Below are 26,699 nucleotides of genomic sequence, written 5' to 3' on the forward strand. Positions count from 1 at the left end.
ATCCTTTCGAAGAACGTACACTGGTCTGTAAGCAACAACAGTGTATAACCCAGCTCAGTCTTCGGTTCTTGAGGACCCGAATGGTGTGGATAGCGTTGTTTTCTGATTTCTTGGATTGGATTGTTTGGGGGAAGAGACCGAACAGCGAGGTCATCGGTCTCATCGGATTAGGGAAGGACAGGGAAGGAAGTCGGCCGTGCCCTTTCGAGGGAACCATACCGGAATTTTCCTGGAGCGATTTAGGGAAATCATGGAAAACCCAAATCAGGATGGCCGGACGCGGGATTGAACCGTCGTCCTCCCGAATGCGAGTCCAGTGTTTCTGATTTCTGCATTGCCTTCAGCACGGTTCCGTCTGGGTGATCAGTAAGTAAGACAGCTGGTTGCGGAATATCTGATCTGTGTGGGGATGAATTGAAGACTCCTCAGTGAACTGCCAACATCAGAAGGGAAGTAGGTGACGATAAGTCTCGAAGAATGTGATATTATCGTTAGGTCCCACAAAAACTTCGTATGGCGACGTCTAACAGCAAGTGCTGATTTTATCCTATGCTGGAAAACTTCGTATTTTATCAGTTCACAGAGAGGAAGATACATTCTGTTAGCAGAAACTAAAAACACGCATTCGTGCACTGTTGTATCGTGGCAGAGAAACATCGTATGTTCTCGTATATTACGTAACTCAGTGACATTTGATAACCAAGCGTCATTGATTCCAGGTGTTTAACGTGCATTTTGTTGATTAGTGACTGCTGTTAAATGTCAGATCATCGTACACATTAAACTACTGAACTTTAGTGTTTTATAGGGTGTCCGAGAAGTGCCCGTAACCACTCGACATTGTATTGTTAAATCACTCCGTCTTCAGGCCACAAGTGGCCTACCGGGACCATCCGACCGCCGTGTCATCCTCAGTGGAGGATGCGGATAGGAGGGGCGTGGGGTCAGCACACCGCTCTCTCGGTCGTTATGATGGTATTCTTGACAGAAGCCGCTACTATTCGGTCGAGTAGCTCCTCAATTGGCATCACGAGGCTGAGTGCACCCCGAAAAATGGCAACAGCGCATGGCCGCCCGGATGGTCACCCATCCAAGTGCCGACCACGCCCGACAGCGCTTAACTTAGGTGATCTCACGGGAACCGGTGTATGCACTGCGGCAAGGCCGTTACCCGACGTTGTATTGTGGGGGAAATTAATAGTTGCATTGTTGAGTTCCCTGCTTAGAACCAGACGAAAGCCAGTCGTCACTATTCTACTATTTTGTTGCAGTATTCCATGGTTTCAGTAGTGACACCACGGCTGATGTGAACGGACACAGGTTATTACACTCTCGATGAGCGGTAAGTGACATGTTTATGTGAGCACAAACAGACAGGGCCAACAATGACAGAGACAATGAATGCGTTTAGAGATGGCTTTGGAAAGGCTCACGTCGTAAAGCAATCATGATTTAGCGGGAAATCCGTTCTTTTGTTACAGTGGGTGGCAAAGACAGGCCGCGCATTGGACATGAGAAAGCGCAAGAACAAACGTGTGCTGGTGTCGCTCAATCAACTGAGCACTCTCCAGTGACATCCGTACACAGAAGAGCACCTGAAACTCAATTACTGCGCTTAACAATGCAGTCTGTCTTGTCACTAATTGAACAGCCCACACAGAACCGTATGTCTTTATGCTTTGGTTATTGTGTTGCAGTTCACGAAAGGGCTCCAAATCTAAAATCCTCTCAACTAACTATACTAGTAATGGTTAATGGGATGTTCCAGTGGAAATTCTGTGATAACTGCCTGCTAACATTCATGGTTTCACTTCACAAAGCCTCGAAATCATCGACGATCCATATGTGTGAATGCTTTTCATTTCTGAAGTCGAAACTGCCGGTTTTAACTGGCTCGTGTTTCCATTTCACGACTACATCAACTATTACCAAACGTGACGTTTAGAGCTTGTAGCCAATCTAATGGACATATCACCCCCATCACAGTCGTGCGTCCGTTTACAACGATGCAGCTTGTAACACTTCATCCGGGGATTGTCACGCAGATCCGTGACCTATCTTTCAGTTACATCTACCATATTTTCAAGAGACTGTGATAGGTCACAGGAAGATTGTCTACTTTTTGTCGTAAGTAAATTAAGCCCTTTTTCTCGCTGAAATTTTGCGATGTTAATTTTCCCATTTTTGTTTGATCCAACAAATATTTGTAAAACCTAGCGTTAGTGATTCGTAGTACTTTAGCGTTGTATTCAGCAACTGTATCATGGCGAAAGCTGTTCGGGGTGGAGAGTGGCGGCGGGAAGGGACGGGGTGGAGCATAGGCGTCCTCACCCACTTTCATACGTAGGTTGCAACGCAATAGACTAAGTTGTCCCAAACCTACGAGAGTTCTAATTACTTATTGCCCACAAGTGCATCCTGTTGTGCATTTCATTGTAAAGCCCAGTTAAGTGCTTTTGGCTCCAAGGTAAGGAAAGGTATCTAGGCTACCTTCTCATCTGAATCTCGTTCTTGAAGTAGACAGTCCTGCATTCCCTCGTTTATGTGACCAGCTAAGCAGGAACAAAGAATTACTCGTATGCTTTAGTCGTTTACTACGTTTTGCATTAGATCTGGAATTTATCTGCTATTTGTAGGCCATTTGTCGTGTTTCAAGAGTTTACACTATTTAGATATTTTGAATTTCGGTAACCTTTGTCGTAGAGAGGGAAGGTTAGTATTTAATGTCCCTTCGAGAATGAGATAATTAGAGCTGGAGTCAAGTTCTGTTAGGACAAGTGAGGGAATGGCAATTGGCCGCGTACTTTTTAGGGGAAGGATAGCTTCATACTCGTTAACAGGTGTTGACATAAGACTCCCTCCGAGCGTCTATGCACTGCTTCAGCTGTGCACCACCTCACTCGGTACCCTTGTGAGGAAGCACCTAGATGAAACAACGGGTAATCCAACTGATATGGTCGAAAGTCGAATTTCGATACCTGAAGTGGCCCGACGAAGACTACATACCAAGCAGTAAAGCCTAAAGTATTAGTTACATTGAATTAAACGATATTACGGGTGATCAAGCGGGGATAGAAGTGGAGAACTAGATATTCGCGACTAGAGGCGTATTTCGATCACTAATAAGTAATGTAGAGATCAGTTTAATTTGGAAACATCCTGGCAGATTAAAACTCTGTGCCGTACTGCAATCCGAATCGGCGGCCAATGCTTTTCCCAGCTGAACTATCGAGAAAGAACTCTCGTTGCATCTCACAGCTTTATTATGTCAGTGCCTATCTCTTACTTTCTAAACAAACTTCACAGAAACTCGAAGCATACATCAGCAGAATCAAGGATACAGGGGCCATTGTTCGAGTACTGGTCCGACACACAATTTTAATGTGCCAGGAAATTTCAAAATAGTGCATTGTCCCCTACATGGTTACAATGATAAAGCGGTATTGGAGTTGGACTGGTGCAAGTCTTTCAATTAGATGCCACTTCGCCGACGTGGGGTGTCCCCGAGCCAACGACACCCGCTGCACCCAGTGTTAACGGGCCCGGTATTTCCAGCGTGGCAAGGCCACTGGCCGTTACATAGTGAAAATGTCCTTCTGAACAAGAACTGACACGGGTGGTTAATGAAGTGGAACATGCGGTTGCTGATGGCTATAATATTAACACTAAAATAATAGTGTGCGTAGCAGGTGGACATGCTTGATGGCAAAACGTTAGGTGAGGACAACAGACTCTTTAACAGACGGACGAATTTTGCTAGCTCAGAAGTAGAGTAGATAAGAAGGAAGATACAAGAAGAGGCACAGTAGCGACAACTGCACAAGCCAGAAGGGCTTAGAAAGAAGCAGCTACCGGCATCCAAAATACAAACCTCGAGACCAGAGAAAAGCTTATGAAAAGCTGTGTTTGAAAAACAGCTCTGTACGGGTGCGAAACATGGACTACTGGGGGAGACGTAAATAACGTCTGAAACGTTGTGTTATAAGAGACTGTTGAACATTAGATGGATGGATGGCTTAAGGAACAAAGATATCCTGCAACGAGGCGAAGGGAAAAGAGACTGGGGCATAATAAAATGAAGTGATTCAATGTTTCAGCGCATATTACGACTTGAGGTGCTAGAAGTGCAGGCCTGGAATGAGAATGTAGGACAGAGCCTCGCCGATGTCGGATGCACCAGTCATGCGATAGGAATGGAGAGCTTCATCGAACCAATCTTAGCGTTGATGGCCAAAACAATAATACCTGCTCTGTTGCAAGACCCTTCTCGTTTAATATTAATAAACATACAACAGGAAAGATCTTAATGAGCCATTAAACACACAAATGCAGAATTTGGACACCATAGATTATGTAGGTATAGAAAGTTAGCTATATTAATGTAATTTTTTTAACTTATTGGCTTTCGGGACGTGTGCATACAGCCGCCTCAAGAGTGGAATGTCAATTCAGATGATACGAACGTAAGGATAACACAACACTGCAGTCCACTAGCTGAGAAAACCTCTGACCCATCCGGGAATCGAAGACTGACCCCTTCGGTCAGCAATCCTCTGTGCTGACCGCGCAGCTACCGAGGCGGATTTAACGTAACATTCTTTTCATTTTGCTTTTTCCCTTTTTTTGGCAGTGTGAGTGACATTTACTTGCCGCATTCCCTTCCTGACGCCGCCTCTCCTCCCAGGAAGGAACCTGCGTGCAGCTGTCTGCGTCTAGAGTAGATCTTACGTTCAAGTGTAATAACGTATTTGTGTAATGTACATCTGAGGCGGAACATGGGTACCAGCCCGGTATTTATGTAGTAGGATGTGGAAAACTGCCTAAAAACCCAAATCCAGCGTCGTTCATCTGCGAAGCAGATCCGATCTGGGGCTGGATCGCCTCCCTGTTTATCAGAAGCAAGCGCTTTAGTGCTATCGGCTGTACGGTCGGGTCTAATATTTACTTAATGGATGACAATGTTACTTGAACAATATGGTTCAAATGGCTCTAATCACTATGGGACTCAACATCTGAGGTCGTCAGTCCCCTAGACTGAAACTACTTCAATCTAACTAACCTAAGGACATCACACACATCCAGACCGGAGGCAGGATTCGAACCTGCGACCGTAGATGTAGCGCGGTTCCGGACTGAAGCGCCTAGAACAGCTCGGCCACAGCGGCTCATGAACAATAATTTATATAGTATAGCAATAAACTTTACTAGTCTTATTTTATGAACAGCAGTATCGTTTCAATGCAGAAAACTGCGGAAATAAATGGTAAACGCAATGTTATCATCAATTGATCTAGACGCTTATATGGATCTACTGTCCAGTCACATTAATGTGACCACCTGCCGAAGGTCTGAATAATCACCTTTTGTAGAGCGGACCGCTGGGAGTCTTACAGGAAGAGTGTCAATGAGGTTCTGGAAGGTACCAAGAGGGATGTGGAGCCGTATCGACAGGTATGTAGAGCCATACCGACTCCACTGCCGTGGTAAGCTGCGCTAGGTTTCTCGGCTGACGATCCATGACGTCTACAGCTCGATCGAGGTGGCTGCACGGATTCTCAATTGGATTTAAAACTTGGGAATCTGGTGGCGAGGGTAGTACGGCAAATTCTTCCTGGTGCTTGTAATATCTCTTTATATTCTACCATTTATCCCTGCACAATTCTATGAGTGAATTACGATTCCTACTTGATCATCTATATACTCGCAGAATCGATGCGAAAAGTAGTACAGTACTATTACTATTCCATGAGCGCATAATTACTCTTTGTAATATTTTCTCTCTGGTGTGTGTTGAGAGGACTTCTAGGATTTTCTCCGTGCCGAATAGCCGCATTGAATAATTGTAATTTTGCTATCGAGATTACTGGAAGGAAGAGATTGGAAATATACTGTATGCTAATCAAGAGAATATAAACTGAGCATTTACATCAAAGGTCTGTAACGAATTTAATTATGTATGTATTCTCTAATTGGAAATTTGCTCGGATGTGTCGTTTCGTTGGTAATCAGAAGGGAACTTCCGATGAATTGGAAAAGAACCTGCAATTATTAGATCCAAGAGCATTATTTCATCAGATAATTAAACTCTATCAAAGCAAACTTTCCACTTGATCTGAGGTTTCCCGACTGACTACGCAACGCAAGAAAAACCAAGACATTTTATTTACACAGGGTTGCAGATCGCTTCGAAACTTCGAGACTGCGGACAAGGAGAGTCATTGTCTGATTCTGATTAAACAAGTAAAGCTTAATTATAACTTTCTTGAGCAACTGTGACGACTGTAATATGCCTGCTTATGAATGAGATTATTAATAAAATATTAATAACTAAATTTCCTCCTTACCAGCAACCAGTATAAACACAATAATTAATTAAAATTATATGCTGTTCGAATGACGCGCGTACACTACAAGCTGCCTGGTAAATGCCATCGTGCCGGGGAAAAACAAACGGCATGTAGGGGTTGACGTGCTCCTCAAGGACCCACTGTGCCTTCGAGAATGACAAGATCACCCAGAGAGTGCCACGAAAACATTCAGCAGACTACAAAGCTCCCATCTCTTCCCTGGACTCTTCCGACGATTGCTGCAGGGCGTTTTCTATCAGTCCGATGTAACATAAACCGTGATTCATCTTAAAAGACCACTTGTCGACACTCAGTGTCGTACAGTTGCGGTATTAGCGTGCAAATTCTAGCCTTCGTCGCCGATGAACAGCAGTCAGTATGGGTGCAAAACAGCAGGCACTTGCTGCAGAAGGCCACACGCAGCAACGTTTGCTGAACAGTCGTTAAGGAGACACTGTTGATAGCCCCTGCCTCCATCTGGGCGGTCAGTTGTTCAACAGCTGCACGTCTATTCACCCGTACCCATCTCCGCAGCAGTCGTGCACCTCGATCATCCAGGGCCCGTGGTCACCTCAGCTGCTTCGGCGCCGGTTTTGGAAAGTACCATTTTCCCATGGCTGCAAGCGAACAGTTTACAAATGTACTTTCGTCCTAGGCCCGGAAGCCAATGATCATGCCCTTTTAAACGTCAGATAAATCGCTCCGTTTTCGTGTTATGACGACGACTGTACACTCTCTCTCTCTCTCTCTCTCTCTCTCTCTCTCTCTCTCTCTCTCTCTCCCCTCCCCCTCCCCCCCCCCCATCTCCCATGGACACGCTTTATATACCCTCCACTGCTAGTGCTGCCTCTGTCGTCTGTGAGTGATTATTGCACTTTGACAGCGAACATAGGCCGTGGTCACATTAACGTGCTTGGACCGTATAAAGAGAAGTTGATGCATTAGAACATTGCAGCGAAATGTAGGAAGATCTGCAGCGGATATGCACTTGGTGCAGAGAGTGGCAACTGACCCTTAACATAGACAAATGTAATGTATTGCGAATACATAGAAAGAAGGATCCTTTATTGTATGATTATATGATAGTGGAACAAACACTGGTAGCAGTTACTTCTGTAAAATATCTGCGAGTATGCGTGCGGAACGATTTGAAGTGGAATGATCATATAAAATTAATTGTTGGTAAGGCGGGTGCCACCTTGAGATTTATTGGGAGAGTCCTTAGAAAATGTAGCCCATCAACAAAGGACGTGGCTTATAAAACACTCGTTCGACCTATACTTGAGTATTGCTCATCAGTGTGGGATCCGTACCAGGTCGGGTTGACAGAGGAGGTAGAGAAGATCCAAAGAAGAGCGGCGCGTTTCGTCACAGGGTTATTTGGTAAGCGTGATAGCGTTACGGAGATGTTTAGCAAACACAAGTGGCAGACTCTGGAAGAGAGGCGCTCTGCATCGCGGTGTAGCTTGCTCAAAAATGGTTCAAATGGCTCTGAGCACTATGGGACTTAACATCTTAGGTCATCAGTCCCCTATACTTAGAACTACTTAAACCTAACTAACCTAAGGACATCACACACATCCATGCCCGAGGCAGGATTCGATTCTGTAGCTTGCTGTCCAGGTTTCGAGAGAGTGCGTTTCTGGATGAGGTATCGAATATATTGCTTCCCCCTACTTATACCTCCCGAGGAGATCACGAATGTAAAATTAGAGAGAGTCGAGCGCGCACAGAGGCTTTCCGGCAGTCGTTCTTCCCGCGAACCATACGCGACTGGAACAGGAAAGGGAGGTAGTGAGAGTGGCATGTAAAGTGCCCTCCGCCACACACCGTTGGGTGGCTTGTGGAGTATTGCCACACTTATGAATGAAAAGGTATTATCTACATGTCGATTGAGATACTGAAACACAACAAATTTCCCTAATCAGGAAATCCCACAAGTTAATGGTCAGTGCAACAAGTCAAAGAAGTGTTTCGCACGGACGAGTTTATCGACACGTACTGCAACAAGAAGGAAGGAAAGAGGAATCGCTAGATTTATCGTCTCGCTGACTGACACTATCACTGACAGAATATTTTCTCACAAGGAAATCTTAGAAAACATAAATGCGATTACCCGAAAGGAAATCTGAACTACTTTTTCCTTAACAGAAAACCTCTCCACCGTCTAATTGGTGGTCACTGTAGCTACTTACATGCTACTAGAATCTCCAAACTGCCAAATGCAGGGTACGCCTCTGAGGTTTAATATACGAACTTACTTGGGAACACAGCAACGTAAATGTAATACATGTTTTGTTAATGACATTGGCAACATGGATGGGCAGCTGGTGTCGCTGCGAAAATATCTTGCCAAATGGCAGTAGGAAGGGAGGGAGCACAGTAAAGTGTCTCTGTTAAATGAGAACAATTTTAAAACAAATCACACTAACGTCTCAATCGAGCCAGAACACGATTCTGAAGCAACACTAAGATAATGTATATCATCTCCTTTTGCTAAGTGATAAGTCTCTGCTGGTGAAGCCACAGTGGTTAGAACAGTGGTCTCACTGTCCAGAAGTGTGGAGTTCCGTCCCCGTCCAGAGAACCAAGTTTATGTTTTATATATCATTTAAGATTACTTTGGATACGGACACTCTAGATTTCCTTTCTCGTCGTTCTCCAATCCGATCTTATATCCCGTCTGATGTCATCATGGACGGAATTGGAACTCTTATCTTCCTACTTTCTTGTTCTTTCCTTTAGTACTAAAATCGGTTCCTCATGCTTTACTGTGGAGTAGATCGCATCTTCACCAAGTTGTTGAAATTACAGATTCATTGTGGTTATAATTACGCTTTAGTTACGTGAGAGCGTCCCCATGAAAAACTAGTGACCGTAGGTGAATGAAACTTTGTGGTGACATTAGTAAGGACTTGCGGAAGTGAAAAATCGAATAAACCATTGAAAGAAACATATTTTAATTTCCACATCAGAGGGTAACATTTGTATACCATGTTTCGTTCCAGGCTACAAACGTTGCTCAATGTGAAGACTGTCTGCATCCACAACAGCCTAGAACCGCACCAAATATTCCAGTTCACAATTGCTCGCAGCACGTTTCGAACGGTGGACCACGGAATGTTCAGCTGTCGTGACAGCTCGTGCACTGGTTGAAGATCGCACATTGCGTCCAGCGTTCTTAGCCATGGGAACAGTCACTTCAAGAATTTGTGGCGCAATTGGTCGTCAGCCTCTCCGAAGAGCAATTCTCAAATCGCCAGTTAATTCAAACTTCCGAATCTTCAATCTCGGTGCGAAAAGAAGACCTCGTCCTGTTCCTTCGATACATCGATACTCGTGAATAGCAGCACTATTGCTATTTTGATAAACAGCTTTACGAGCAAAGCACCTCGTCCAGATCCATATTGACTGACTGCAACTGTAATTCACACTGATGCTAACGGCAAGTCATGACACGTACACTACTACCAATGCAAATACTGCGACGCACGGCCGGATATCATTTACATAAAACTGGGTATTCGCACGGTAAATAGTTTTCCGTCTACACTACATGAAGTAATGAAAGTCTTTATAACCACTCGGAACATTTCGTTAAAGGGGTTGGTAGAATTAGGTATTGTTTGTTACCTTATTCTTCTTTGTTGCTGTCCGAATGTACAAGACTCTGAACTGTCGATCAACAAAGTGCGTGAAACAGCTGAGGAAACACGGTGGCATCGCAAACAGCTGGTGCAAGGCCTCAGACACACACACGCACTCTGTGGTTAGCACCTGTCTGATGTCCCTGGGAGGGACGACTGGAGATCGTAAAATTCGAGGCGAATTCGGACGAAGCTCCCAGATACATGATCCGATTTCCACCATTGCACGAGAGAGGGCAATCACCTGGTTTTATAACCATTGCTACGTCACTACATTCATTAAAGAGCTGTGACCGAAGTTAAACAAACCAAGATGCATATTGATGAACCAAATAATATGACCACCACGAGATTAAATTCTCCCTGATGGTGTTGGGAGGAGTCGAAGCATCAAAGAAGGCATGTAAGCGGAACAGCGATGAGTGAAGAATCACGCTAGAGACGAGACGGGCCGCAAATAAAGAAATCCACTGACACAAGTGACTTTGAAAAAAGACGGGTAGTATTGTCTGAGCGCCTGACAACCATCATCTCAGAAACGAACGGCTGTTCAGCTGTTGGTGTCTTACTGTTTTGAGGAGCTATGGAGAGTGATTGCAGGACGGCGAACCGCTTGGATGCATAAACCTCACTACAGAACATGTAGGTCGGCGGCTTGCGTATTGTGCAAAGCAGGATAAGAGAGATCTGTGGTAGATCTGGCGACAGAGTAGAGTGCTAGTGCAGTCGTAAGTGTTTCACAGTACACCGTTCAGCGTATGATGCTGAACATGTGGCTCTGCAGCAGGCGACCCCAACTTCTTCAATGTTGATCCAAAGATATCGTCAGTTACGTTTCCATTGGGGGACAGTATCGTCGAGAATGGAGCGCGGATCAATGTAAACGTGACGCTTGGTCTAAAGAACCACGTTTCTTGTTACACCAGGTCGACGGTTGCATCCGAATATGCCGTAATCCAAGTGAACGGCTGCCCGAAATTGCCACGGACATAGGCCAGTTCAAATGGCTCTCAGCACTATGGGACTTAACTTCTAAGGTCATCAGTCCCCTATAACTTAGAACTACTTAAACCTAACTAACCTAAGGACATCACACACATCCATGCCCGAGGCAGGATTCGAACCTGCGACCGTAGTGATCGCACGGTTCCGGACTGTAGCGCCTAGAACCGCTCGGCCACCCCGGCCGGCTGACACAGGCCGGTGTGTGCAGTATTTTGGTATGCGGGACATTCATCTGGGCTTCCATGGGACCTATTGTGGTAATCAAAGCACCATGATAGCTGTTGACTACTTTAATGTTACTGTGGACCACCTGCATCACTGCATGATTGATGTCTTCCGCGACGGTGATCGGATCTTTCAGTAGGATAACTTTGTGTCATAAAGCCAGAATAGCGCTACAATGATGCACCTTCTGATCTCAAAATTGGTAATAACTCGAGTAAAAGAATTTAAATATTTAGGTGAATGGATTGCAGAAAATTGTAATGAAAAGAAATCTGTCAGATCAAGAGTCCAGAAAATGGAGACGGCGTTTCAGTTAACAAAAAACGTTTACAACAAAAAGAGTCTCTCGTGGAACTGCAAAATACGACACTACACAACAGTAATTAAACCCGAAGATCTCTACGCATCTGAGACACTAAACCTTCAACACAGAACACTAAAAGGGGAATTAGAAGTGAAAGAACGTAAAAGAATGAGGAAAATCCTAGGACCAAGAACTAAAGATGGTGTGCATAATCCAAAACCCAATGCAGAAATATATAAATATCTCCAAAATAACAGACACAATGCTCATGAGAAGAATCAAATTTATGGTGCATTTAGAAAGAATTGACTCAAACAGCTTAATGCACAAAATCCACACGTTTTTGAATAACAAAACTACAAGACCGAACTGGCACAAACAGACGGAAAAAGACCTGAGAGAATTAGGGTCTCCAAATCTACATGACAGAAATGAAATCAGGAAAATCACAAACACACGGCGTTTTGAGGAAGAAGAGAGAAAAACTAACCGACATACATGGTCTACGCAACGAAAGCTAGCCCATTCGTTGCTTATGAAGGAATACTGGGCGAAAAAGAAGGCCGACAAATGTTGATTACGCGTGGTCTTAAGTGATTCATCTGCGAAGAAGAACAACACACGTCAAAGCAGCGGCCCGTAATTTATGGCAATTGCGCGATCTGTGGGAAGACATCTGGTGCCACATACCTCCACAAAACTTCCTGGGACTTGTCGAGTCCATGCCATGCAGACTAAATGTTGGTACTGCGTTCCCAAGGTAGACCACGCTATTACGTAGATTATTATAACTCTTAGGCTTAGCAGAGAATGTCAAGACAAAAAGATATCCACAACCATTGCCTCACAGATGCTGCTTTATGACAGGCTGCACTGTCGATACAGTTATCGTCTCCAAACCGTTTCTCTACAGTACTGTGCTTTGTGGAAAATGCTCTAAAATGTCCTCACATTAATTCGCATTACCTCACTGTTGGCCCAACACATGATGGCAGGTAATGTTTCCAAATACAGACCCTTCCAGCGAATTTCCAGAGGATATAGTGTGAGTCATCACTAGAGCGTTTAGAACTGACTACAGAAATGTGTGGCTTCTGAGGAGGTGCTGTACCATTCCAATCCCTTACTATTATGTCCCTGCGCACAATCAATGTTCTAGCTGGACTGCTGGTAGTATTTTGGAACTCACGAGTAATATCTTCCACTGATTTTATACAACTTTTGACAGCCGCCCTCCGTAATGCACGGAGGTCCTTGACCGTCAGTATATGAGGCCTGCCTGGTAGTGTTTTGACTGTGGTTGTTCCTTCGGGTTCCTGTTTCACTATCACATGACCAACAGTCGACTTGGACAGCTTTAGGTTTGAAATGTCCCTGACTGATACGTTGCTCAGATGACATCCGATGGCTAGCCCACATTAGAAGTCACTGAACTCTCCTGTCTGACTCATTCTGTTGTTTCTGTTTCGCTACTGATGCCAAGATGCTCCTTACCTAATTTTGTACTGGCGGGTCCTCGGCTCGTGTCGTCTAGTGGTCATTTGCGCATTACATAGGGGAGTCCGGATAGTTTTGATCAGATAGTGTACATCGAAGGAGTAGTGAAGGAAATAGAAGCAATACTGCAGAGCGAGGTTAAGGTTCAGGGTGAAATCGTATGAAGGATGAGGACTCTGATGATACTGGTGTCCTCTTTAAAAGTGGAGAAGAATTACAGGTCATGTTGAATGAAATTACAGTAAACTTTTGATTGACTGAAGACATTTTTACACCACAAAAACTGATATTAAATCATAATGTATTCAGAAAGAAGCTGCTAAATGAACGACATTTTGCTGTGTAATGATTTATTTCAAACAATTTCTCGGTGTTGTGGAGTACATCTTAAAGAAGAACTTGTATTGTGATGAAAACAAAGAAAGATGGAAGTACTAATTGGTAGAAAAAACAAGATTAATGACGAACTTCAAAATTGGTGACCATTTAGTAAACGAAGCAATGGAATTCTGGTTCGTGGGTAGCAACAGTACGCACGATTTATGAAATAAGACGGAGACAAGAAGAAGACTATCACAGGCAGAAAGCTCTTCTAGCCGAAATAAGTCTGCTAGTCTCAAACATAGGGCTTAATTTAAGAGAGATTTTTTGCGCGTGTGCTACAACAGTGTACAGAAGTGAACTATGGACTACGGTAAAACCGGAAAAGAAGAGAATCCAAACATTTGAGATACGAATCTTCGCAGAATCGGAGAGGGAAAAAATTAATCGTAAACCCTGACTAGAAGAAGAGACAGATTTGGGGTATGCTTCAAGATACCAGGAAATTATTTCCACGATGTTAGTAGGAGGTCAAAAGTTACAGAGGAAGACAGGAACTAAAATACAGTTGCGAAAAAAAAAGATCGCTATATCAAAACATAGTTAATGTAGGGCCAAGAAATTTCCGCAATGCATTTGTCTAGATAAGATTTTTAACTGATTTGCATTGTAAGATCACAGATCAGTACAAGCGTGAGATAAGCCATTGCAAATGTGAAACGCTGGTACACTAATGACAAGTGTAACTGCCACAATGTTGAATGTATGCATACAAACGTGCATGCATTGTGCGTGCACAGGGGCCCGATGTCAGTTTCTGGCATGGAGCTCGATGCATGTTGCACTTGGTCGGTCAACACAGGGACGGTTACTGCTGTTTGTGGACAACGCTGCCATTGTCTTCCGATGACTGGAGACAGATATGGTGATCGAGCAGGCCATGGCAACATGTCGGCAGTCTGTAGAGCACGTAGGGTTACGCTAGCTTTAGGTGGGCGAGCGTTATCCTGTTGGAAAACACCCCCTGTAATGCTGTTCATGAATGGCAGCACAACAGGTCGGACCACTAGACTGACGTAAAAATTTGCAGTCAGGGTGCGTGGGATAAGCACCGAGAGTGCTCCTGCTGTCACACGAAATCGCATCGCAGACGGTAACTTCAGGATTAGGTCCAACGTGTGTAGGCCACACAAATGTTATGTGGAGGCACTCGCCTGGTCTCCTTTTTGTCCTCAGGTGGCCATCGCTGGCACGGAGGCAGAACCGGCTTTTATGAGAAAACAAAAGAGAGTTCCTCTCCGCCTTCTAGTGAACTCTCACTTGACACCACTGAAGTCACAAACGTAAATGGTTTGGGGGTCAGTGGCATGTACGCTACAGGTCCTTGAAGTAATCGATTTGTAACAGCTCACTGTCATTGTGGTGCCAACTGCTGCTCTAATTGCTGCTGCATATGCAGTACGATGCACCAAAGCCATCCTGACCTCTCGCCCACGCTCCCTGTCTCAACGAAAAATAGTGTTCCACAGTATTAGTTCATAATGTAAATCCACAAGCCCTCCTTGAAAGTGTAGGATATGCGATTGATTAGTCTCTATAATTATACGAGATCAATGTTCCAATATCACGTTTATAAATTGTAGATTACATTCCTCTTGTTTCTTGGCCTTTTAGGCGGCCTGTGACTGTTACCTGAAAAAAAGCGTGTTTCCTGGCTACGGAGTCCAAACTTTAGTTTGCTTTGTTTCATCATCACCAGATACGGACGATCTGATGCAACATATTTGTTTACCTTTCTCTCACAGGCTGTGTGACGTTTGGACCCCTAGCGTCAATGCATATACAGTCGTCATGTTCCTTCATAAATATTTAAGCTAACCAAAGTGAGCCAAGTGAAAGGCAGCATTGTGCAGTCTACATACTCCAAACATTGTCCCAGTGGTGACAAAACGAATTTCTTGTTTTCGGAATAGAGTTAATTATTAAAAATGTTTTCAGATGGAACTGATGAGAGCAGGCCTCCATTATAAGGAAGACGAGACGTTCAGTTAAAGATAATGAAATGATCGTAGTAGCTGGTTTTCGGGGCCAGTCATTAATAGCAGCATAAGGTCTCTAACACTATCACTTGTGATCAGATGGTAGGATATTTGTGGGTAAATAGCATAAAAAAGACTTTGGTTCAGGACTGCTGCATGTTCGCCTCCCACTGGTATGTTGACACAGAGTGTAACAGATGAGAATGCACTTTTAAATCTCTTCTGTGACGCTTTTAAGAATCCTAAGTCCTCTCTTCGAGAAACTGGACCATACTTGTAAATTTTACCATAGAATTTCAATGGCTAGTGTAGGAGTCATTAGATTTTTTTTAACAATTTGCTACTATATTTGTACACCGAAAGCTACGATGTATCAAGAATAGGAAAGACGATTACAATTTAAAGTCCATTCGATCACAAGAACGTTAGAGAGGAACCTCAAAAGTTCGATAGGTAAATGAAATCTGTGTCTCCCGTTTAATGAAACCATTCTGGGATTCGCGTTATTTCACTTAGGGAAAACACTGAAAACCTGGATGACCTGGTGAGATTTGGAGCTCGAGTCCTGAATGCAAATCCAGCACTACTACAGCGCCGTCTTGAAAAATCAGGAGATAGGGTGTGTCGCGGGATACCCATACAATTATCTGCTTGATTCGTCCTTACTTTTCCACTCATCGACGCTTTACCCTACGAAAGATTACATGTACACAACTCGTTGTCAGCGAACACTGGTGCCTGTATCATTATTGTCGTTGACCAAAATTTATCAGGGCTCACGTCGGCAGCTTCTCTTAATTTTGAAATTAGATCATTGCAAAAGGATACAGCCGCCTTCATAGCTGGGGTCAACAACGTACGCTTGTGCCGTAGTGCTTTACGCTGAAGTGTAGCTCGTCCGATTCATGTTTGTCGAACAAATATTCACCTTCAGTATTTGTCATGCAAGGGGAAGAGAGGAGGATCTGTAAAGCTTCTGATCACCAGTGACTGCCAGGTCCCTAAATTAAATGCCAGATCTTCCCACAGTATCCCATGGAGTGAAGCTATTTATATGAAACTGTTGATAATGATACAGTCGTCAGATTGTGACGTTAAGCTCGGCACCCACGTTGGTGCTAATTAGAGAGCTACGTGCCGGCACCGGGTTTTACCTCTTCCTTCTTTCTCATTGCGATCAGCAACCCAAACACGACACAAAATCCACACACACACTCACCTATACTCAAACGTACATTCCAACACAACATTTACATTTGAAAAAGTAGTAGTGCCAACACGAGCGAAAAAAGACCTTTGTAGTTGGGCTGGTTAACCTATCCCTCAGAGCTTCCCAGCCAAGTGTCATGTGACTTCACTCAAGTTTGCAAACTGAAGGATATACCCCAGATGGACTTGGGGTTGTATCTGAGACCCTCTGTAATGATCACGTGGTCATCAGACTCGCACTGCGTTTCACCATAGACTGAATGAGACAACACGTGGCGTTGGGTTACGCGATACCTCATATAAGGAAACTATGAAAGGTAGGAAGATTAGGATTTGGTGTTCGGTCTATGTTGAGGTCATTAGCGCTGGACTGTAAACTCGGGCTGGACAAAGAAGGCGAAGAAAAATGACTGTGTTCTTTTTTATAGTTGAATAACAAACTGTTTTTATTCTACTGATTAATATTTATTTCTAGCTAGTTTTCGGCTTATTGTGCCATCTTCAAGAAACTAGTTAAAGTAGACAGCTTATATCTGAAGATGGCACAATAAAAAAATCAGAACAAAAACAGTTTACTTTTTCCCATCTTAAATACGAAATTATTCTACCAAGAAATGACAGAAGAATCCATAAATAAGTGTGTGACCTCGTTTGAAGAAACATCCTGATATTCTATCAAGCCATTTTGGGAAATCGCAGGTGAACTAAATTAGGATTTGAGACTCGTTTCTACCGAATTTAAGCCTACCTCCGTCGGCTTGCTCGAATGCAACCAGGTCCGCGTACGTCGTGCCTAAGAACGAAGCGTGCAAAAACTTTCTATTATCGTAATGTGTGAAGCTACGTTTTAAAAGGTTGCGATGCCCAGTAGATGCTTTTCACAGCATCCTTTAATAGTCTGGAAGCCCGCAGGAAGTATTTTCTGCTACTGGAATCACTGCGCGTTTCCAGTTTGTTATAGCAGCGGAAAGAGTTACGCTGTGATGCTTAGAACGACGAAATTTCCTGCAACCACCTGTTACATGGCTCGTAGGAAGGTGCGTGAGCTTCACTGAACGATCCGATCTGCAGTGGCGTGCCCTTTCCTCGCGGCTGTTTCGCGCGGTAGATGATATCAGTGTCTCATGATACAGTACGCAATGTTCCACAGAACAAAAGAGACTTTGCGCGACAAACTCAAATATTAATTATCCACTGCAGCAAGTCAAGCTGACTGTGAACTGTTGTTGACTACTTAAGCATTGTGGATCAAACGGCCATTGTCATCATCCATACCGTCTAGGTCTCTGCAACTCTGCCACGTCGTCATTATTTAATAACAGTGTACTTAAAATCTAGTGTGTTCTGTAGCATATGTTTAACTCAATTCATGTATAATAAGGAATAATGAAATGTGGTTGTGCCTTGTACAAAAAAAAGTGTCGTGGTTATTACCCATAGATGTTTTGGAGAAGTTTCTCCATCTTCAGTGAATTTTATTTATTATGTGTTGAACAATAGACAAAGAATTTATGCTCTATGATATTTACCAGTTTTTGAAATTATGGTGTCTACACTACCATAAGTATTGACAGAAATAGTAGCATGAACAATAAATATGTACCTTATTGTTACATATTGGCGTCCTTAAGTATTTTTGGTCTTTGAAACACAGCTATAATTATTACCTCCCACTACGTCACCCGCAGTTAATAAGCGTTTATCGTTGCTTTGTTGCGTGATTTCTCAAATTTTAGGTCTCATATTTTTCGATTTTTTATATATAGCGCTACTTTCACTATATTATGTTGTATCGTAAACAAAGATTATCTATTTTATTCTTTGACTGCCTAATGTCAGTGCAAAATTGAGAAGTCCAAGATGGTGGAGCGAATGAACATCAAACAGTGAAACACTACATCTACATCTACATCTACATTTATACTCCGCAAGCCACCCAACGGTGTGTGGCGGAGGGCACTTTACGTGCCACTGTCATTATCTCCCTTTCCTGTTCCAGTCGCGTATGGTTCGCGGGAAGAACGACTGTCTGAAAGCCTCTGTGCGCGCTCTAATCTCTCTAATTTTACATTCGTGATCTCCTCGGGAGGTATAAGTAGGGGGAAGCAATATATTCGATACCTCATCGAGAAACGCACCCTCTCGAAACCTGGCGAGCAAGCTACACCGCGATGCAGAGCGCCTCTCTTGCAGAGTCTGCCACTTGAGTTTGTTAAACATCTCCGTAACGCTATCACGGTTACCAAATAACCCTGTGACGAAACGCGCCGCTCTTCTTTGGATCTTCTCTATCTCCTCCGTCAACCCGATCTGGTACGGATCCCACACTGATGAGCAATACTCAAGTATAGGTCGAACGAGTGTTTTGTAAGCCACCTCCTTTGTTGATGGACTACATTTTCTAAGGACTCTCCCAATGAATCTCAACCTGGTACCCGCCTTACCAACAATTAATTTTATATGATCATTCCACTTCAAATCGTTCCGCACGCATACTCCCAGATATTTTACAGAAGTAACTGCTACCAGTGTTTGTTCCGCTATCATATAATCATACAGTAAAGGATCCTTCTTTCTATGTATTCGCAATACATTACATTTGTCTATGTTAAGGGTCAGTTGCCACTCCCTGCACCAAGTGCCTATCCGCTGCAGATCTTCCTGCATTTCGCTACAATTTTCTAATGCTGCAACTTCTCTGTATACTACAGCATCATCCGCGAAAAGCCGCATGGAACTTCCGACACTATCTACTAGGTCATTTATATATATTGTGAAAAGCAATGGTCCCATAACACTCCCCTGTGGCACGCCAGAGGTTACTTTAACGTCTGTAGATGTCTCTCCATTGAGAACAACATACTGTGTTCTGTTTGCTAAAAACTCTTCAATCCAGCCACACAGCTGGTCTGATATTCCGTAGGCTCTTACTTTGTTTATCAGACGACAGTGCGGAACTGTATCGAACGCCTTCCGGAAGTCAAGGAAAATGGCATCTACCTGGGAGCCTGTATCTAATATTTTCTGGGTTTCATGAACAAATAACGCGAGTTGGGTTTCACACGATCGCTGTTTCCGGAATCCATGTTGATTCCTACATAGTAGATTCTGAGTTTCCAAAAACGACATGATACTCGAGCAAAAGACATGTTCTAAAATTCTACAACAGATCGACGTCAGAGAGATAGGTCTATAGTTTTGCGCATCTGCTCGACGACCCTTCTTGAAGACTGGGACTACCTGTGCTCTTTTCCAATCATTTGGAACCTTCTGTTCCTCTAGAGACTTGCGGTACACGGCTGTTAGAAGGGGGGCAAGTTCTTTCGCGTACTCTGTGTAGAATCGAATTGGTATCCCGTCAGGTCCAGTGGACTTTCCTCTGTTGAGTGATTCCAGTTGCTTTTCTATTCCTTGGACACTTATTTCAATGTCAGCCATTTTTTCGTTGGTGCGAGGATTTAGAGAAGGAACTGCAGTGCGGTCTTCCTCTGTGAAACAGCTTTGGAAAAAGGTGTTTAGTATTTCAGCTTTACGCTTGTCATCCTCTGTTTCAATGCCATCATCATCCCAGAGTGTCTGGACATGATGTTTCGAGCCACTTACTGATTTAACGTAGGACCAGAACTTCCTGGGATTTTCTGTCAAGTCGGTACCTAGTATTTTACTTTCGAATTCACTGAACGCTTCACGCATAGCCCTCCTTACGCTAACTTTGACATCGTTTAGCTTCTGTTTGTCTGAGAGGTTTTGGCTGCGTTTAAACTTGGAGTGAAGCTCTCTTTGCTTTCGCAGTAGTTTCCTAACTTTGTTGTTGTACCACGGTGGGTTTTTCCCGTCCCTCACAGTTTTGCTCGGCACGTACCTGTCTAAAACGCATTTAACGGTTGCCTTGAACTTTTTCCATAAACACTCAACATTGTCAGTGTCGGAACAGAAATTTTCGTTTTGATCTGTTAGGTAGTCTGAAATCTGCCTTCTATTACTCTTGCTAAACAGATAAACCTTCCTCCCTTTTTTTATATTCCTATTAACTTCCATATTCAGGGATGCTGCAACGGCCTTATGATCACTGATTCCCTGTTCTGCACTTACAGAGTCGAAAAGTTCGGGTCTGTTTGTTATCAGTAGGTCCAAGATGTTATCTCCACGAGTCGGTTCTCTGTTTAATTGCTCGAGGTAATTTTCGGATAGTGCACTCAGTATAATGTCACTCGATGCTCTGTCCCTACCACCCGTCCTAAACATCTGAGTGTCCCAGTCTATATCTGGTAAATTGAAATCTCCACCTAAGACCATAACATGCTGAGAAAATTTATGTGAAATGTATTCCAAATTTTCTCTCAGTTGTTCTGCCACTAATGCTGCTGAGTCAGGGGGTCGGTAAAAGGAGCCAATTATTAACCTTGCTCGGTTGTTGAGTGTAACCTCCACCCATAATAATTCACAGGAACTATCCACTTCTACTTCACTACAGGATAAACTACTACTAACAGCGACGAACACTCCGCCACCGGTTGCATGCAATCTATCCTTTCTAAACACCGTCTGTGCCTTTGTAAAAATTTCGGCAGAATTTATCTCTGGCTTCAGCCAGCTTTCTGTACCTATAACTGTGTGATAAGAACTTCCACTGAGACATCCTGTAGAAGCACGAAAACACGACGTGTAAAAATGTTCACACATTTACTCACATAGTCTGCTCCCCCTACCCCACCAACATTTCACAAGGAATAACCTCTATCAGCTTACACTTCAGAATTTTTTCTAAAAATGGTACTGTAACTTAAAAAATGCTGGTCAAAGAGCAGCGAATCTTTGTTTACAAATCAACATAAGGAGATTATATATATATATATATGCCTACAATTAAGTAAGAAAACACTGAAATATTTATTGCAGATGACACAGCTGAAGACAATAATTATATACGTGTTGCAAATACCAGGCGTGTGAGCACTAATATGAAGGGTGTTCAAAGAAAAGTGTCGAATATTTAGAGAGGCGATAGCACTCATAGAAACAGGAAAAATATGTCCAGTAAACATACGTCCGGAAACGCGTACTTTCTGCGGTAAACGTGTGTTTATAGGAGGAATGCGAGACGCTTGGTTGCGAATATTAGCACAATCGTTGCATTGGCGCTCCGTGAATGTGGCGGCAGTATTACGGTGTCTTACTCACAGTACTCTACCTACCAGTAGGTGGTCTGCAGTTAGTTGTATGGTTCGAGTCGTGTTGCAGGGAACGTCAGTTTTCGTCTTATTTGTGCGCCTTATTCTACAGTACTGTCAATCTGGGTACGTATCATGATGTTTTACCTTCTTCCTTCACTTATGTGTTTACTGTTATTGTGCTATTTGTACCTACAAATGGTGTAGTACATTTACATTTTCTATCTTCCCCCAATTGTTAGCAATGGAAGCCTACTATTCGACAAGTGGATATGATATTCTACAATAGTTTAGCAAACGCCAGTGCCCGTGAGTCCATGCCCTCTACACTGAAGAACATCCACAGCGCAGAGTGCCCGCTGGTAAGCTATTCGGCAGACTTTTCCAGCGTCTGAGGGACAGAGGTACCCTTGCATCTCGTAAGACTGGCAGTGGAAGACCCCGCACAGTCCGGACTCCTGACGTGGAGGAGTGTGCGCTACGTTCATAGAAGAAGCCTACCAGTGTGCCGACGATTAGAAACAGCTGAAGGCGTGTCTCTCTTATGTTGGGGGTACTTCGTGAACAATTGCTGTACCTATATCATCCAAGGTCTCAGGCCACAGGATCATCATGGCAGCTGGGGGTTCTGTCAATGGCGCGCACCCGCTGCTCACGCCTCCAGTGATTCTGGATTGCGAGTGCCCTCTGCCGCCCCAATATCGGATGGCCAGCGGCAGCTAGTCAACCCGCTTGCACTTGGAGGCTCATCACGACGACACCGTCGTTCACGCTTAGTACAGTGAGCCTCACCCTGGTTGCTATTTTATCAGCTCGGCTCTATCTCTTGGTGCAATATTTGTAATGAGTCTTCGTTCGCTTGGAAAAATGCAGGCTAAGTAAATCTTCTGTTTGCTGTATTAACTTGTTCACTAATCATTTCTGCTCCTGTCCAGCTTTCCTACGACGGCCGTGCCATTCTGTAGCCCACTTACCCTTACCGTTGTGTACGAATTCATACACAATATAATCCGATTCAAGACTTAATTAATTAAAACGTCGTTAAAATAATTTCAGCATTTTATGTAATTAGATTAATTTTCTGCAGCCAACAGATAGCACCGACGATTTGCCTGCTTGAAGGAGCAGCGCTTGGAAGAGTGAATTAATTTTCAAATCGCCAGTTAATTAATTCAGAATGTACGCAAGATGGCAAAAATCTACAAATTTCCGGGCCCGTTACATTTGAATTTTTAAGTTGAAGCCACACCGTCACCATTGCACATTAATTCGAACTGGCGCCCAGACGTGTGTCCCACCTTGAACATCAATAGTTCGCACATCTCCACCAGTCCGAGGCAGAAGCCACGGTTACGTCTCCACACCCTTCCATGTTCATGTTCAAATGGTTCAAATGGCTCTGAGCACTATGGGACTTAACATCTGAGGTCATCAGTACCCTAGACATAGACTCACTTAAGCCTAACTAACCTAAGGAGATCACACACATACATGCCCGAGGCAGGATTCGAACCTGCGACCGTAGCAGCCGCGTGGTTCCCGACTGAAGCGCCTAGAACCGCTCGGCCACAACGGCCGGCCCTGTCATGTTGGCTATGGAACATTTTCGTTAACCAGGAAGCCTTTCTACCGCCCCTTGCAGCTGCATATCGTGGACGTCTTCACATCGCGATTAGTTGTTGTTGTTGTTGTTGACGTCGTCTTCAGTCCAGAGACTGGTTTGATGCAGCTCTCATGCTACTCTATCCTGTGCAAGCTTCTTCATCTCCCAGTACCTACTGCAACTTGCATCCTTCTGAATCTGCTTAGTGTATTCATCTCTTGATCCCCTCTGCGATTTTGACCCTCCACGCTGCCTCCAGTGTTAAATTTGTGATCCCTTGATGCCTCAGAACATGTCCTACCAACCAGTACCTTCTTCTTGTCAAGTTGTACTACAATCTCCTCTTCTCCCCAATTCTATTCAATACCTCCTGATTAGTTATGTGATCTAACCATCTAATCTTCAGCATTCTTCTGCAGCACCACATTTCGAAAGCTTCTATTCTCTTCTTGCCCAAACTATTTATCGTCCATGTTTCACTTCCATATACGGCTACACTCCATACAAATACTTTCAGAAAAGACTTCCTGACACTTAAATCTATACTCAATTTTAAAAAATTTGTCTTCTTCAGAAACGCTTTCCTTGCCAGTGCCAGACTACATTTTGCATCCTCTGTACTTCGACCATCATCAGTTATTATGCCCCCCCCAAATAGCAAAACTCATCTGCTATTTTAAATGTCATTTCCTACTCGATTAGTAGTGGTGCCATAATGGGATCGTATTACGACAAACTTTGTCGTTCAGCCCCTGTCTGTTTGATGTGGTTGAATAAATGGCAGTCAAATGAAAACGAGACAGATGGGAAGAACGTACGTCAACTGTTTATTATTTCAAAAGTAATCGACTTAGCTATTAATATATTTATTCCACTGAGAGACAAGACGATAAATGTCTTAATGGAAAATTGCTTGCGGTTGCCTAGAGAACGATGATTGTTCCCTGGCGTGGACTACTTCGTCAGAAGCAAATCTACGACCACAAATGTCTCTCTTCAATGCTTTAAAAATATGGAAATCGCGTGGGGGACAGTTTGAGACTGTATGGAGAACATGCAAGGGCTTTCCATCGAAACTTCAGCACCATAGTCAAAACAAACCGCCAACAAAATGCTCGCCCACATGTTGGCAAGTTTGTTTCTAATGCGCCGCCGAAGTTTCGCTGGGAAGCCGTCATATATCCTCCATATAGTCCTGATATCTCCCCATCCGGATTCCCCCCACCCATGCGATTTCCATATTTTTGCAGTCCTGAAGCAAGTCGTACGTGGCTGTCGATTAGCTTCGGCCAAAGAGATGCCCGCCTGGGTACAGTGATGGCTCCGCACTCCCTAACATTTTTCTACGAAGGCGTTGATCATCTTGTTTCCCAGTGGGATAAATGTATTATGGGGATTGTTTTTGATACAATAAACGATTTACACATTTTTTCCAACTCTCTCGTTTTCATTTGACTACGCCTTACATTTTGGAACTCATGGCTAAGATGTCTCATGACCGTGATTCATCTCGGATTGAACAATTCTCGCTCTCCCCAGGACTACGTTTTCTTATTTAGTTTACATTGTATCTCTATGTACTTTCCATTTCATTACTTGTTCTAGCGCAAGGTGGAAGCCTGCCAAGTAACTCAGTATGGTGAGTGGTCTCCTTAAAACATTATAACAGGACTATCTCACATTTGGCTTTTTCTGCAAAATTTTCAAAGTTAATCGCTTTTACTGGCAATTGTGATCTGAAGCTTTCCCACTGTTCCTTTTGGTTTAATTATACTATCAATTTAAGCAAAGAAACATTAGCTGTAAGCGAAGAAGCACAACGCCTTCACAGTCTGGGAACGGAAAATTAACAGGTGAGTGCAATTTCTGTCTGATAGGGAAACAGTGGTAGTACATTCCCCAGCATTTATCCTATCTGCGTCTCTCTCTCTCTCTCTCTCTCTCTCTCTCTCTCTCTCTCTCTCTCTCTCTCTCTCTCTCTCACACACACACACACACACAAACACACACACACACCCGTTTTTCCGGTTTAGGACAGATAGCATCCTGCAAGAGACACTTTTTACGTGATACACCCATTTTGATCCTTTACACAGCTCTACACGTCGTGAAGTGCGCATCAAGAAGAAAAGTGAAACGTTAACACATTCGAAAATCGATACATCATGTTCAGCTGTGTTAATTCTGTACGAGACGCGATAACTGGCAAGCGTCGCCTACTTGCTACAGAAGTGCGTCAGAGGCCTAAATGTCGTGCAGATGGTTAACGCTCCTGCGACACACTGTCGAACATACTAGTGCCGAAAGACGCACTACGAGGATTATTGTACATCTAGATAAGTACTCCGCAAGCACTGTATAGTGTATGGCAAAGGGTACATACTACTAATGGTTCAAATGCCTCTAAGCACTATGGGACTTAACATCTGAGGTCATCAGTCCCCTAGACTTAGAACTACTTAAACCTAACTAACCTAAGAACATCACACAAAGCCATGCCCGAGGCAGGATTCGAACCCGCGACCGGAGCAGCAGCGCGGTTCCGGACTGAAGTGCCTAGAACCGCTCGGGCACAGAGGCCGGCGATTATCGGTATCTAGAAATGTCATAACACACGAGTATACAACATGTTCCAAAATCTACAACTGTCTGACGTCAGAGACGTCTCTATAATTATGTGCGTCTGTTCGGCGACCCTTCTTGAAAACATGAATGACCTGAATTTTTTCCCGATCATCAGGAACACTTCACTCCCCCAAAGATCTTCGTCACACCACATCTAGAAGAGGAGCAAGTTCTTCCGCATACTCTGCGTAGAATCGTATTCGTATCCCTTGAGGTCCAGTGGCCTTCTCTCTGTTGAGCGATTTTAGTTGTGTTTCTATCACATGGTCACTTATTTCTGTGTCTACTACTTTGTCGTTCGTGCGTTGATTTAATTCCTCCGTGAAACTGTTTTGGAAAAAGACGTTTAGTATTTCGGCCTTCTCTGAGTCAATTATTGTGTCTGTGTACTAAACCGGAGAGCTAGAAATGACGGAGAGGCTTCGTCCCGCCGTAGCCGTCAGTGGTTCACAACCCCATAACAGGCCACAGCAGTCCACCCACACCACCGCCGCCCCACACCGAACCCAAGGTTATTGTGAGGTTCGGCCCTCAGTGGACCCCCGGGATCGTCTCATACCAGAGGAGTGTAACCCCAAATGTTTGTGTGGTAGAGTAATGATAGTGTACGCGTTCGTGGAGACAGTGTTTGAGAAGCAATCGACGACATAGAGTAACTGAGGCGGAATAAGGAGAACCAGCCCTCATTCGCCAAGGCAGATGGAAA

At 43.8% G+C, this 26,699-nt stretch overlaps 1 protein-coding gene and 1 pseudogene across 2 annotated transcripts in view; both read right to left on the bottom strand.

Annotated features, from left to right (window-relative positions):
- The window catches only part of LOC126094464 (solute carrier family 2, facilitated glucose transporter member 1-like), a 574,417-nt gene that overhangs the window by 352,076 nt on the left and 195,642 nt on the right, over positions 1-26,699 (bottom strand). The window lies entirely within an intron of this gene.
- On the bottom strand, positions 1,055-1,172 carry LOC126095795 (5S ribosomal RNA; annotated as a pseudogene).

Source organism: Schistocerca cancellata, chromosome 8 (genome assembly GCF_023864275.1).
Source record: "Schistocerca cancellata isolate TAMUIC-IGC-003103 chromosome 8, iqSchCanc2.1, whole genome shotgun sequence".
Lineage (NCBI taxonomy): Eukaryota > Metazoa > Arthropoda > Insecta > Orthoptera > Acrididae > Schistocerca > Schistocerca cancellata.